Source organism: Cynocephalus volans, chromosome 3, assembly GCF_027409185.1.
Source record: "Cynocephalus volans isolate mCynVol1 chromosome 3, mCynVol1.pri, whole genome shotgun sequence".
Taxonomy (NCBI): Eukaryota; Metazoa; Chordata; class Mammalia; order Dermoptera; family Cynocephalidae; genus Cynocephalus; species Cynocephalus volans.
In genome coordinates, this window is record NC_084462.1 from 95,628,793 (window position 1) to 95,643,646 (window position 14,854).

General features: G+C 40.7%; 1 protein-coding gene across 3 annotated transcripts in view; it reads right to left on the reverse strand.

Moving 5' to 3' along the window:
* Positions 1–14,854, reverse strand: part of MGA (MAX dimerization protein MGA) — a 143,723-nt gene that overhangs the window by 95,123 nt on the left and 33,746 nt on the right. The gene's annotated exons all lie outside the window — the stretch shown is intronic.

A 14,854-nucleotide genomic window follows, 5' to 3' on the forward strand; every position in this document is an offset into this window, starting at 1 on the left:
TGGCTGAGCATGGTGCAGACAACACCAAGCCAAGGGTTAAGATCCCCTTACTGGTCATCTATTAAAAAAAATAAAAATAATGTTTATGCTGTTGTACTTTCCCCCAAATGTGACTTCATTAATTCAGCCATGTGACCAGGGTATCCTTAGATCAATGAAGAGTAAATATAAAAACACTTTCTCAAACAGCAAGCTAGCAGCAGTAAACAGAGACATGGGTGTGAACAGTTTTCAAAAGGAGTTTTGCATAAAGGATCCCATATATGCTGTTGCCAACACTTGGAACACAGTGACTAAAGACACAGTTGTGCATGCCTGGCACAACCTCTGGCTTGCAACTATGCTCAATGATGATGATGAACAAGGTGGTGATTCTGAAGAATTTTGTGTGTCAAGTGAGAAGAAAATGATGTCTGATCTCTTTACGTATGCAAAAGATATACCATCACAGTCCATCAGTAAGCTGAAAAAATAGAAAATCGAAGAAGCTTTTAACATCAATAATGAAGCTCAGCTCTCTCTGATCTGCCATTTTCTGCCATGTGAGACCCCTGCATTACTGTAAAGCAACCACCAAAGAAGACCCTCACCAGATAGTTCCCTGAACTTTGGACTTCCCAGCCTCTGAAATTGTATGCAATAAATTTTGTGTTCTTACGAATTACCCAATTCCAGGTATTTTGTTATAAGCAACAGAAATGGACTAATACAGAAAATTGGTACCAGAGAAGTGAGGTGTTACTTACAACAAATACTTGAAAATGTGGAAGCAGCTCTGGAACTAGGTGTTGAGTAAAGGCTGGAAGAATTTGAAGGAGCAGGCTAGAAAAAGCTTAGCTGCTACTGGGAGTTTAGAAGACAAGAAAACCAGGGAGTTTGGAACTTCTTACAGACTGTTTAAATGGTGGTGAGCAGAATGTGGATAGAAATATGGACAGTAAAGGCCATATTGAGGAGGTTTCAGATAGAAATAAGAAGGAGTTTTTTGGAAACTGAGGCAAAGATCACCCTTGTTATCAACTTGCAAGGAACCGGGCTGCATTCTGTTCATACTCAAAAGTTTTATGGAATGTGAAACTGAAAGGTACTGACCCAGAGTATTTGGCGGAAGAAATTTCTAAGCAGCAAAGAATTCAGGAAGCTTCAAGGCTACTTGTAACAGCCTACACTGAGTTACGGCAGCAAGTAAAGCCAGAATTTAAAAGGGAAGCGGAGCATGAAGATTTAGAAAATTTGTAGCCTGGCCATGTGGTAAAGAAGTAGAGAGCATTTTCAGGAGAACAATTTAATGGTGTAGCCCAGCAACTGTTTGCTAAGGATATTAGTACAAAAGAAAAGGATTATCAAGAAAAGAGAAAAAAGACCTTGAAGGCATTTCAGAGAGGTCTTGGAGGCTGCCTCTTCCATTACAGGCCCAGAGGCCTAGACTCACTGCCCAGGGCCATCTCCGGATGCTGCTCCCCACACCAGCACCCCCGCTGCTTCAGCTGCTCCAGCCATACCTAAATTGGCCCCAGGTGGGGCTGGAACCACAGCTCTGGAAAATGCAAGCTGGAAGCCTTGGTGGCATCCACATGGTGTTAGGTCTGCAACTCAAAGAATGCCAGAGAGGGGAAGGCTTGGGAGCCTCCACCCCAATTTCAAAGGATGTATGGAAAAGCCTGGGGGGGCCAGGAAGAGATCTGTCACAGGGGTGGACTCACTGCACAGAGCCTTTGCTAGAGTAATGCCAACAGGAAATGTGGGATTGGAGTTGCCCCAGCAAAACCCCACCAAGTCTATGCCTAGTGGAGCCATGGGAGCAGAACTGCCATAGAGACCCCAGCATGCAATGCCAGCCTGCGAGAGCTGAAGCATGGCGTCAGACCAGGAAAGCCATAGCAGAGGTGCCTGAGGACTTGGGGACCCACCCCCCACCCCACCAGCATGCAGAGGACATTGAAGATGGAATCAAGGTGCATGACTCACCAGCTTTGAGATTTAATGCCTGCCCTGCTGGGTTTCGGACTTGTTTAGGACCTGTTACACCTTTCTTTTGGCCTGATTTCTCTCTTTTTGAATGAGAATATGTACCCTAGCTTGTCCTACCATTGTATCTTGGAAGCAGATAACTTGTTTTGATTTCACAGATGGGACCTTGAGACTTTGGACTTTTACGCTGAAACAAGTCAAGACTTCGAGGATGAACTAATGTATTTGTATGTGAAAAGGAAATAAATTTTGAGGGGCCAGGGGCAGAATGCAGTGGGTTCAATGGCCCCCCAAAGTCACTGAAATCTAATCCCCACTGTAACTATTAAGAGTGGGATATCCTATTATGATTATTGAAAGTTGGGGCCTTGAAGAGGTGATTAAGTTGATAGTTTATGGTGGTTGTGGGAGTGGTTCTGAGGGCTTTAAAAAGGGAGTACTTGAGAATCTGTAACTCTCTGCTCCATCATTTTCTGCAATGTGAGACCCCTGTGTTGCTGGAAAGCCACCACCAAAGAAGACCCTCACCAGGTGTGTTCCCCGGACCTTGGATTTCCCAGCCCCCAAATTTGTAAGCAATAAATTTTGTTTTCTTTCTTTTTTTCTTTTTTTTACAAAAGATAACCGGTAAGGGGATCTTAACCCTTGACTTAGTGTTGTCAGCACCACACTCTCCCAAGTGAGCCATGGGCCGGCCCCAAATTTTGTTTTCTTACAAAAAAGAAAAAAAGGGGCTCCAGTTGTTCATTCATTGACTGATGGTGAAATAGCTGAAATGGTTCTGAATAAACATGATTGTGATAATAGTAATGATGAACATGACATTGTTAAAATTGCAGAAATAGTGCCTATAGACAACATAGTGAAAATGTGTGATGGGATTACTGAAGACCTAAAGCAGCATACATTCATAACAGAACAAGAAATTGTGTCCGTTTTTAAAATCAAAAGGAGACTTCTAAGAAACAAACTATTGTTAATGAGGCAGATGTTCTGCAGGAAACATTTTAAAAAACCACCCAGCAGAATGTCTTCTCATTCCTAGAGGACCCACTTCCTGGCCCTTCAACCCTTTGTGATGTTTCTTCTCACCTACAAAAATAAAATACAGTGTAAACAGCATCATTAGTGGAGACTGAAAGCCTTCTATTATTTGTTGCTGCTGTTGTTTAACAGCTGCTACAGGTATTCTGGTGATGATCCTGTGTTGCTTAGTCACCCCAAACACATTACTTTTTCACTGTATTAATAGTATGTCATATTTTTTACTCTTAAGTACTTATTGTGTGAATAAGTATAAGAAAATGATTGCTTATTAGTAGCATACAAATTTAGAGTCAGGGGGCCAGCCCATGGCTCACTTGGGAGAGTATGGTGCTGATAACAACAAGGCCACAGGTTCAGACCCCTATATAGGGATGGCCGGTTAGCTCACTCGGGAGAGCGTGGTGCTGACAACACCAAGTCAAGGATTAAGACCCCCTTTCCGGTCATCTTTAAAAAAAAAAAAAAGTTTAGAGTCAGGAACGAGTGATGCCAAACCACAGATTGTCCACATGGGTGGCTAAGATACTGACACCTTTGCTTTCTGATGATTCAATGCACACAAACTTTGTTTCATGCACAAAATTATTTAAAATATTGTATAAAATTACCTTAAGGCTATGTATATGATAAGCAAATGCAATGAATTTTGTTTTTAGGCTTGGGTTCCATCTCCAAGCTATCTCACCATGTATAAGGAAATACTCCAAAATCCAAAAAAAAAATCCAAAACACATCTTGTCCCAAGCATTTGGGATAAGGGATACTCAACCTGTGCCATATAAAGTCTCAAACCTCAGTCCTTTAACATGATCTTGATAAATTGCCTCCTCCATTCCCCTCCACAACTCTTTCATTTTCTCCCCTCAAGTCCCGAGGCATCTCCTGCCCACACCCTTTACTCTCCATCAACAACCTTTCTTCCAGTCTTATAAAGAAATGTAAGTTTTCAGGTGTGCCCTCCCCCTCTACCCTAACTGTAATTATCTATATCCACACTTTTCCTTACCTACTTTTCTTTCAGTCCTAGAAAATGAGATGTCCCGGGCCGGCCCGTGGCTCACTCGGGAGAGTGTGGTGCTGAGAACACCAAGGCCCCGGGTTCGGATCCCATATACGGATGGCCGGTTCGCTCACTGGCTGAGCGTGGTGCTCACAACACCAAGTCAAGGGTTAAGATCCCCTTACCGGTCATCTTTAAAAAAAAAAAGAAAATGAGATGTCCCTCCTTCTGTTCAAAGCCAGTCCACCCACCAGCACCCTTGACCCACACCGTGACCCCACCTCTTCCTACCTCCTTCAACACCTTGTTCTATCATCCATACCATATCTTGAATCTTCAATCTCTCCTTATCTATTAGCACCTTTCTCCTTGGCACATATACAAGGTCAGGTCTTATCCTAAAAAGAAAATCCTTTCTGGCTTCCATCCTATCTCTTTTTCCTCTTCTCAGCAAATCTTCTCAAAGAGAAGTTATTCTCTTTGTCTGTACTTCTCCCTTCCTCTCTCCTTCCCTCCCTCCCTTGTCCTTTAAACCTACCATTTACTCTTCCACCACCTGTACTGGGGATTCCACCCTTAATCCCTTACTGAAACTGCTCTTGTTAAGGTCACCATGACTTCTTAAATGCCAGATATTCTTTTTTTTTTTTTTTTTAAAGATGACCAGTAAGGGGATCTTAACCCTTGACTTGGTGTTGTCAGCACCACGCTCAGCCAGTGAGCGAACCGGCCATCCCTATATAGGATCTGAACCCATGGCCTTGGTGTTACCAGCACCGCACTCTCCCAAGTAAGCCACGGGCTGGCCCCTCCAAATCATCTTTTTAATGCTGTTTTGTTTGTTTTTGATGGCTGCCCTATAGGGATCCTAAAGAACCCTTGACCTTGGTGTCATCAATGCCACACTCCAACCAACTGAGCTAACCAGCCAACCCTTTAATTGCCAAATCAAATGAACATTTTTCCTGTCTTTTTCTTTCTATACCTATCTAACATATTTGACATTATAACCATTTCTCTCAAAATTTTCTACTCAGCACATTGACAGCACATAGGAGACACTCAAATGTATCTGAACAAATGAATAAGGCAATAAAATGGAACAATATCATCATTTCTCTATCTCAATATCCTATAAATTAATGAACTACAAACACAAAGGGCCAAATTAGACTGAGCAGCACATATCAATAGTAGAACAATCAGCTCAATTACACAATTTTCTCCTGTCATCCTTGGCACCCAGAAATCATCAACAGAAATCCAGAACTGATGATTAGCAAGGAAAAGAAATGGAAATGCTAAAGGAATCTAGAATGCTAAGAAGAGCATGTTGCAAACCTTTTTTTTTTTTTAACTAAATGCCATGTGATACAGAGACTCCCTACATATGATAAAAACTATACCTCTGTGTCATGAGGACATATATAAAGTGAAAAAGGCGTCTGGCGTGCAGCATTCCCACCCTGGTGGTGCCGGCGGCACGATGCCCTTTGACTTCAGGAGAACCTCCAAAGTGATGAGTGTCTTTTATATGCTGATGACTAAATAGCTTCAGGATGGGGGGCTGTTCACCTGAAAGACCAAGACAGAATTTAAGGGTTGAGGACTTCCGGTCAAGATGGCGCAACAGACGGTCCCTAGCGTCACTCTCTCCCACAAATCAACCGATTTAAACTATAAAAACATAACATCAAGTGCATATGGAACTGGGAGACATCCAGTGGGGGAGGCAGAAGCTCCACGGAGACCACATGCCCTGCGGGGCTGCTGTCGCACAATCGGCAGATAGGCTTCACTGCCGCCACCCGGCTCCATTCCCAGCCCAGCCCACCCCAGTGCGCACAGAGTAGGGAGACGTCCGGCAAGGGAGGCAGAGGTTCCACAGAAACCACACACCCTGTGGGGCCGCCACTGCGTGATCCAGCAGGTAGGCTTCACCGCAGGCACCTGGCTCCATTCCCAGCCCGGCCTAGTGCACTTGGAGCAGGGAGACATCCGTCAGGGGAGGCAGGAACTCCATGGGGACCACACTGCTGCTGCGCGATCCAGCAGCCCGCCCCAATGCGTACAGAGCACAGAGTCGTCCAGCAAGGGAGACAGAAGCTCCATAGAGTCAACACACCCTGTGGGGGGGCCACCGCCGTGTGATACAGAAGCAGGTAGGCTTCACCGCCGCCACCTGGCTCCATCCCAAACCCAGCCAGGCGCACACAGAGCAGGGAGACATCCTGCATGGGAAGGGGAAGCTCTGCAGAGACCACATGCTCTGCGGTGCCTCGGCGCATCCCAGCAGCCCAGGCCAGAGCATACGGAACAGGGAGAAGTCCAGCATGGGAGGTGGAAGCTCAGCAGAGACCACACACCCTGCGGTACCACCCCGTGATCCAGCAGCCTGGCAGGGTCCAAACTGACCAGAGAGGTGGCTCCCCGGAGAGGCCCAAGACCCGAGGCAACCACACATGCAAGGCACTAGTGGCCAACTGAGCAGTCACTGAGGTAGCCATACCAAATTGGCAACCACAGCAACATCTTAGTCAGTCAATAGTGTCAAACCTGTGGACTGTGAAACCCCCTACCACAATGAATAAACATCAAAAAAAAAGATACCAGAAATATGAAAAATCAAGAAAGTACACCACCAAAGGATAATAACTCTCAAGCTCTAGATCCTATAGAACAAGAAGCCCTAGAAATGACTGACAAGGAATTTCGAATGATAATTCTAAGGAAACTGAATGAGATACAAGAAAACTCAGCTAGACATCATGATGAAACAAGGAAAAGTATACAGGACCTGAAAGAGGAAATGTACAAGGAAATCAATGTCCTGAAAAAAAAGTTAGCAGAACTTGCCGAACTGAAGAAGTTATTCAGCGAAATAAAAATCACAACGGAGAGTTTAACCAGCAGGCTTGCAGAAGTTGAAGAGAGAATCTCTGAACTTGAAGATGGGCTGTTTGAAATAACAAAGGCAGACAAAAAAAAAAAGAAAAAAAAATCAAAGGCATTGAAGAAAATCTGAGAGAGATATCAGACAACCTTAAGTGCCCAAATATCCGAGTCATGGGTATTACAGAAAGGGAGGAAAAAGGAGATTGCATTGAAAACATATTCAACAAAATAGTGGCAGAAAACTTCCCAGGTATAGGAAATATCACAGATCTTCAGATCCAGGAAGCTCAATGATCTCCAAACGTATTCAACCCAAAAAGGTCTTCTCCAAGACATGTTATAGTCAAACTGGCAAAACTCAAAGACAAAGAGAGAATCTTAAAAGCTGCAAGAGAGAAGCATCAATTCACCTGTAAGGGAGCCCCAGTCAGGCTATCATCAGACTTTTCATCACAAACCCTAAAAGCCAGAAAGGAATGGGATGATATTTTCAAAATACTAAAAGACAGAGATTGTCAGCCAAGAATACTCTACCCTACAAGCCTATCCTTCCGAAACGAAGGGCCAATAGTATATTTCTCAGACAAATAAAAACCGCAGGAGTTCACCACCACACGACCACCCTTACAAAAATTCTCAAGGGAGTACTGGGTTTGGTTCCTGAAAAATAACTACCACTGCCATAAAAACCCAAGAAAAATCTAAACCCACTAGTATAATAAAAATGGCATCCATGAAGAGAAAACAAACAAACAAAAAGGCTATCTACAACCTAAGGAACCAAGAAACACAGAAAACAAACAGTAAATCAGAAAGCAAGGAACAAAAGACACCTAAGACAACCAAACAATAATCAATGAAATGCTAGGAATAAATCAACACTTTTCAATAACAACTCTTAATGTAAAAGGGTTAAATTCCCCAATTAAAAGACATAGACTGGCTAACTGGATTAAAAAGGAGGACCCAACTATATGCTGCCTTCAAGAGACCCACCTCACCCATAAAGACTCACATAGACTAAGAGTGAAAGGATGGAAAAAGATTGACCATGCAAACAGAAAAGAAAAACGAGCTGGAGTAGCTATTCTTATATCTGACAAAGTAGACTTTAAACTAAAAACCATAAAAAGAGACAATGAGGGATACTACGTAATGATAAAAGGATTGATCCATCAAGAAGACATAACAATCATAAATATGTATGCATCCAGTGTTGGAGCAGCCAGATTTATAAAACAAACTCTATTAGACCTAAAGAAGGAAATAGACACTAATACCATAATAGCAGGGGACCTGAACACCCCACTGTCAATATTGGACAGATCATCTAGGCAAAGAATCAGCAGAGAAACACAAGATCTACACAATACTCTAGACCAATTGGACTTGGCAGATATCTACAGAACATTCCATCCAACAACCTCAGAATATTCATTCTTCTCATCAGCACATGGATCATTCTCCAGGATAGATCACATATTAGGTCACAAATCAAGTTTCAACAAATTCAAAAAAATTGGAATTATCCCATGTATTTTCTCAGACCGCAATGGATTAAAATTAGAAATCAATAACAAACGAAATTCTGGAAACTATACAAACACATGGAAATTAAACAGCATTCTACTCAATGACATATGGGTCCAAGAAGAAATCAAGCAGGAAATCAAAAAATTTATTGAAACTAATGAAAATAATGATACATCATACCAAAACCTGTGGGATACTGCAAAAGCAGTATTAAGCGGGAAATTTATTGCATTAAATGCTCACCTCAGAAGAATGGAAAGATGGCAAGTGAACAACCTAACACTTCACCTTAAAGAACTAGAAAAACAGGAACAATCCAAACCTAAAGTTAGCAGACGAAAAGAAATCATTAAGATCAGAGCAGAACTGAATGAAATTGAAACCCAAAAAACAATACAAAAGATCAATGAATCAAAAAGTTGGTTTTTTGAAAAGATAAATAAAATTGACAAAGCATTAGCATGGCTAACAAAAAAAAGAAGAGAGAAGATTCAAATAACAAAAATTAGAAATGAAAAAGGTGACATTACAACCGATTCATCTGAAATACAAGGAATCATTCGACACTACTATAAACAACTATACGCCAACAAGTTTGAAAATCTGGTGGAAATGGATAAATTTCTGGACACACACAAGCTCCCAAACTGAGCCATAAAGACGTTGAAAATCTGAACAGACCAATAACAATAAAGGAGATTGAAGCTGTTACCAGAAGGCTCCCAACAAAGAAAAGCCCAGGACCAGATGGATTCACAGCAGAATTTTACCAAGCACTCAAAGAGGAATTGACACCGATTCTTTACAAACTATTCCAAAAGATTGAAGCAGATGCAAATCTCCCAAACTCACTCTATGAAGCAAGCATTATCCTGATACCAAAACCAGGTAAAGATATAACCAAAACAGAAAACCACAGGCTGATATCCTTGATGAATACAGATGCAAAAATCCTCACTAAAATACTAGCAAACAGAATACAGCAACACATATGTAAAATTATTCACCACGATCAAGTGGGATTCATCCCAGGGATGCAAGGTTGGTTCAACATACGCAAATCAATAAATGTGATACACCATATTAATAAAATCAAACACAAGGACCATATGATCATCTCTATAGATGCTGAAAAAGCATTTGATTAAATTCAACACTCATTCATGACAAAGACCCTCTATAAGTTAGGTATAGATGGAAAGTATCGCAACATAATTAAAGCCATATATGATAAACCCACTGCCAATATCATCCTGAATGGGGAAAAGCTGAAAGCTTTTCCTTTAAGAACAGGAACTAGACAAGGATGCCCATTCTCACCACTCCTATTCAACATAGTGTTGGAAGTACTAGCCAGAGCAATCAGAGAAGAGAAGGAAATAAAGGGCATCCAGATTGGAAAAGATGAAGTCAAACTGTCCCTGTTTGCAGATGACATGATCCTATATATCGAACAGCCTAAAGCCTCTACAAAAAAACTCTTGGAGGTGATAAATGATTTCAGCACAGTAGCAGGATACAAAATCAACACACAAAAATCAGTAGCATTTCTATTCTACAATAGTGAACATGCAGAAAGAGAAATCAAGAAAGCCTGCCCATTTACAATAGCCACCAAAAAAATAAAATACTTAGGAACTGAGTTAACCAAGGATTTGAAAAATCTATAATGAAAACTACAAACCACTGCTGAGAGAAATAAGAGAGGATACAAGAAGATGGAAAGATATCCCATGCTCTTGGATTGGAAGAATCAACATAGTGAAAATGTCCATACTACCCAAAGTGATATACAAATTCAATGCAATCCCCATCAAAATCCCAATGACATTTTTCTCAGAAATGGAAAGAACTACCCAGACATGTATATGGAATAACAAAAGACCATGCATAGCGAAAGCAACGCTGAGCAAAAAAAAATAAAGCTGGAGGCATAACACTACCTGACTTTAAACTATACTACAAAGCTATAATAACCAAAACAGTATGGTACTGGTATAAAAGCAGACACACTGATCAATGGAATAGAATAGAGAATCCAGAAATCAACCCACACACCTACCGCCATCTGATCTTGACAAAGGCACCAAGCCTATACACTGGGGAAGAGACTGCCTCTTTAGCAAATGGTGCTGGGAGAACTGGATATCAATATGCAGGAGAATGAAACTAGACCCATACCTTTCACCATACCATACACTAAAGTCAACTCAAAATGGATTAAAGAATTAAATATACACCCTGAAACAATAAAACTTCTTAAAGAAAACATAGGAGAGACACTTCAGGAAATAGGACTGGACACAGACTTTATGAATATGACCCCAAAAGCACGGGCAACCAAAGGAAAAATAAACAAATGGGATTATATCAAACTAAAGACCTTCTGCACAGCAAAAGAAACAATTAACAGAGTTAAAAGACAACCAACAGAGTGGGAGAAAATATTTGCAAAATACACATCTGACAAAGGATTAATATCCAGAATATACAAGGAACTCAAACAACTTTACAAGAAAAAAACAAGCAACCCAATTAAAAAATGGACAAATGAGCTAAATAGGCATTTCTCTAAGGAAGATATACAAATGGCCAACAGACATATGAAAAAATGCTCAACATCACTCAGCATCCGGGAAATGCAAATCAAAACCACACTGAGATACCATCTAACCCCAGTTAGGATGGCTAAAATCCAAAAGACTCTGAACGACAAATGCTGGTGAGGTTGCGGAGGAAAAGGAACTCTCATACATTGTTGGTGGGACTGCAAAATGGTGCAGCCTCTATGGAAAATGGTATGGAGGTTCCTCAAACAATTGCAGATAGATCTACCATATGACCCAGCTATCCCACTCCTGCGAATATACCCAGAGGAATGGAAATCATCAAGTCGAAGGTATACCTGTTCCCCAATGTTCATCGCAGCACTCTTTACAATAGCCAAGAGTTGGAACCAGCCCAAATGTCCATCATCGGATGAGTGGATATGGAAAATGTGGCATATCTACACAATGGAATACTACTCAGCTATAAAAACGAATGAAATACTGCCATTTGCAACAACATGGATGGACCTTGAGAGAATTATATTAAGTGTAACAAGTCAGGCACAGAAACAGAAATACCACGTTCTCACTTATTGGTGGGAGCTAAAAATAAATAAATAAATTCACACACACAAAAAAAAAACGGGGTGGAGAAGACATACAAACTACAGTTCCTTGAAGGTGATACGACAAGCAAACAGAAAGGACATTGTTGGGTGGGAGGGAGGAGAGGGAGGAGGGAGGGAGGTTTCAGTAATGGGCCACAATAATCAACCACATTGTATATCAACAAAATAAAATTTTAAAAAAATAAAAATAAAAATAAAAAAATAAAGTGATAAAGACCTAAGCATAAATCTGAGGCACAGGGCTGGCCTGTGGCTCACTTGGGAGAGTGTGGTGCTGATAACACTAAAGCCATGGGTTCAGATCCCTATATAAGGATGGCTGGTTAGCTCACTTGGGAGAGCGTGGTGCTGACAACACCAAGTCAAGGGTTAAGATCCCCTTACCGGTCATCTTTTTTAAAAAATAAATAAATAGATAGATAAATCTGAGGCACCACATACTTAGCTCATAAATGAACTCGAAGTTGGGTTTTTCAAAAGTTACAAGAAGTGAACTAGCACAAGACACACAAGAATGTAGAATTCCTGCAGACTCATCCCAAATTTAAACCACTGAAAATCACTCTTTTGTTTCTAGGTGGATTTCTTCCCACACATTTTCTCTTAATTATTCCCACCTTCAAGGTTTTAAATGATTTCAGATGCCAATGTCAGCAGCAGTACTTATTAAAATACAAACATGACTTTAAAGAAAACTTTCCGGATACAAAATAAAGACTCAGAGACCCAAGACTCCCAAACGTTATGGTCCTAAAACACCAGAATCCTCTGTACCTTACTGATGTTTGGAGCATTTTGATTTAGTAAGCTTTATATACCCTACACAAAGCAAATGGCTTTCTCAAACAATTGACTACTAACAATAGGCTATAGATTTTTACAGCATTTTAAAGTTTCTAAAGCACTTTAACATATACTTGTTTTATTTTTAACACACATCAAGCTTATAAAATAGGTAAGGCAAGCATTAATATTCTTTTAAATTGAGAAAACTATGGGAAAATAGCCTAAGTGATTCATTTTCAAGAACAGCTTATCAAGGGTTGCTTGACTAACTTGTGGTGTGATAACCCCTGAAAGTACACTTTCCCAAGGGTGACTTCTCAAGATGGTGGCTGGTCACCTTGTTCTTTTTACTTCCTGATTCTTCTTCCTCCTCACGACTTCTGGTAGGCCTTTTTCACAGGCTTGTCCTGAGCCCACCCCTTTCCACCAGAAGGAAGGGGATAATAAATGCCTTATAAGGAAGTACTAAAACATAGGCAACGTTTGGGAAGATTATACACTCCACAGTACTCAGCCAGTGAGGAACTGGGGGAGGGACTTGCGCACTAAGGAATTAATTGCTCAATGTAACTGTTTCAGGTGTACCTGGTTCATCAGACACCCAAACTTGCAAGACTGCCATTAAAGTCTCGCTTCGCCATACCTCATGTCTCCATGTCCATCTTTTGGCATTGGATGGGTGAAGGCATTTCTCACAAAAACTAAGCCTAAATTGTTAATTGATTATAAATCACATAGCTAATAAGTGGCAATCAGGCATAATCACCTCCAAATTTTCTTTTCTCCCTCCTATTCCTCTGTCCTCAACCACTTACCTCCTTCCTATCCATCTTAAAGGAAAAGGTGTCTCTCTCTCCTTTCTAAAACTAATCCCTACACAGATTCTTAAGCGTACAACCTCCAAACTCCACAGTCTTCAACAATTAACTCCTTCCTCCCATCTCTCATTCCTCTAACTAGAATTCCTGATTCTATAAATATGCTCGTCTTCCTTTTCTGAAAAAACCCATTTCCTTAACTCTACCTATCCCATGAGCTGTAACCCACTCTTTTTCTTCCTTCCCTTCTAAACAAAGCCTACAAATATATTTGTATTCCACTTTCATCTCTCCAGTAAAACATTCCTTATTAAAGATCATCAATGAAGGCTGGCCCATGGCTCACTTGGGAGAGCGTGGTGCTGATAATGCCAAGGCCACGGGTTTGGATCCCTATATAGGGATGGCTGGTTGGCTCACTTTGGGAGAGCATGGTGCTGATAACACCAAGTCAAGGGTTAGGATCCCCGTACCGGTCATCTTTAAAAAAAAAAAAAAAGAAAAGAAAAAATAATAATAAATAAAGATCACCAATGAATTCTTAGTAGCCAAATCCAATAACCACCCCTCAGTCCTTATCCTCAAGTTTTTGGTCCTTGACCAAAAGTATTAGACTGCCACCAACCAGTACCCCAAGGGGAGATGGTCGGAAATGAAGAGACACACTTTATGGGATCAGGAGGACCTTTCAGGCTGCTGACCTATAAGACATCTTAGTTTATTTTAGGTTCCTTTTTATAAGCCAGTGAAAATAACAAATCGTACTGTTTAAATCAATTATATCTGGTACCAAGCTATTTATAGAATATTTTCAGCTGCCACGATGCTTGAAGATTTATAGCTAACGACTTATCAACAAAATAAGAACATAAGTCTCTCATTTACAAAGCTTCCAGGGTCCTGGGTTCAATCAAAGGTCAGACCTCAATGGGAGGGAGAAGAGGGAAAAGGGCAAAACAGGAAGCCAGCCTTCCTGGCTCATCCCCTAGAATAACAAGGACTTTTTCAGCTTGCTATTCAATACCTCACATTAGACACCACTGACTACTCTATCCTTCCTAAAACTTGCTTTACCCCTGGGCTCTGGTATGTCCATCTCTTTTTATTCTCCTACTGCTGGCTTCCTTCTTAGTCTGCTTTACTTAACTCTCATCCTTTGCCAATTACCTACATATTGGTCCTCTGTGGAGATCCGCCCTCCTTTTCTCTCTTCATCTAAACACTCTCCCTGATAATCTCTTCCATTCCCTCGCCTTCACCTCCCACCCAAATGCCAAAAATTCCTAAACTCTACAATCTCTACACACTTCTTCATTTTTAAGGAAGAAGCTAGAACAAAACAAAAGTGAAAATCAAATCTCTGGGAAAAGGAAGATGGGACAATTTCCTAAGAATAGAAGCAAAGAAATCACAATGAAAACAGATTTGACTGCATGAACATGTTAAAGTTTTGTAAACTAGGACAAACAACATGGAAAATCAAGGAAAATACACACATGTATATTAGTTATACACATATCCATAAATACGTAACTCAAAAAATAATACAAAAATCAGAAAATTTATAAAAGAAAGTAAACTATTTTTAAAAACCATTGAAATCTTCAACATTACTAGCAATTAAAG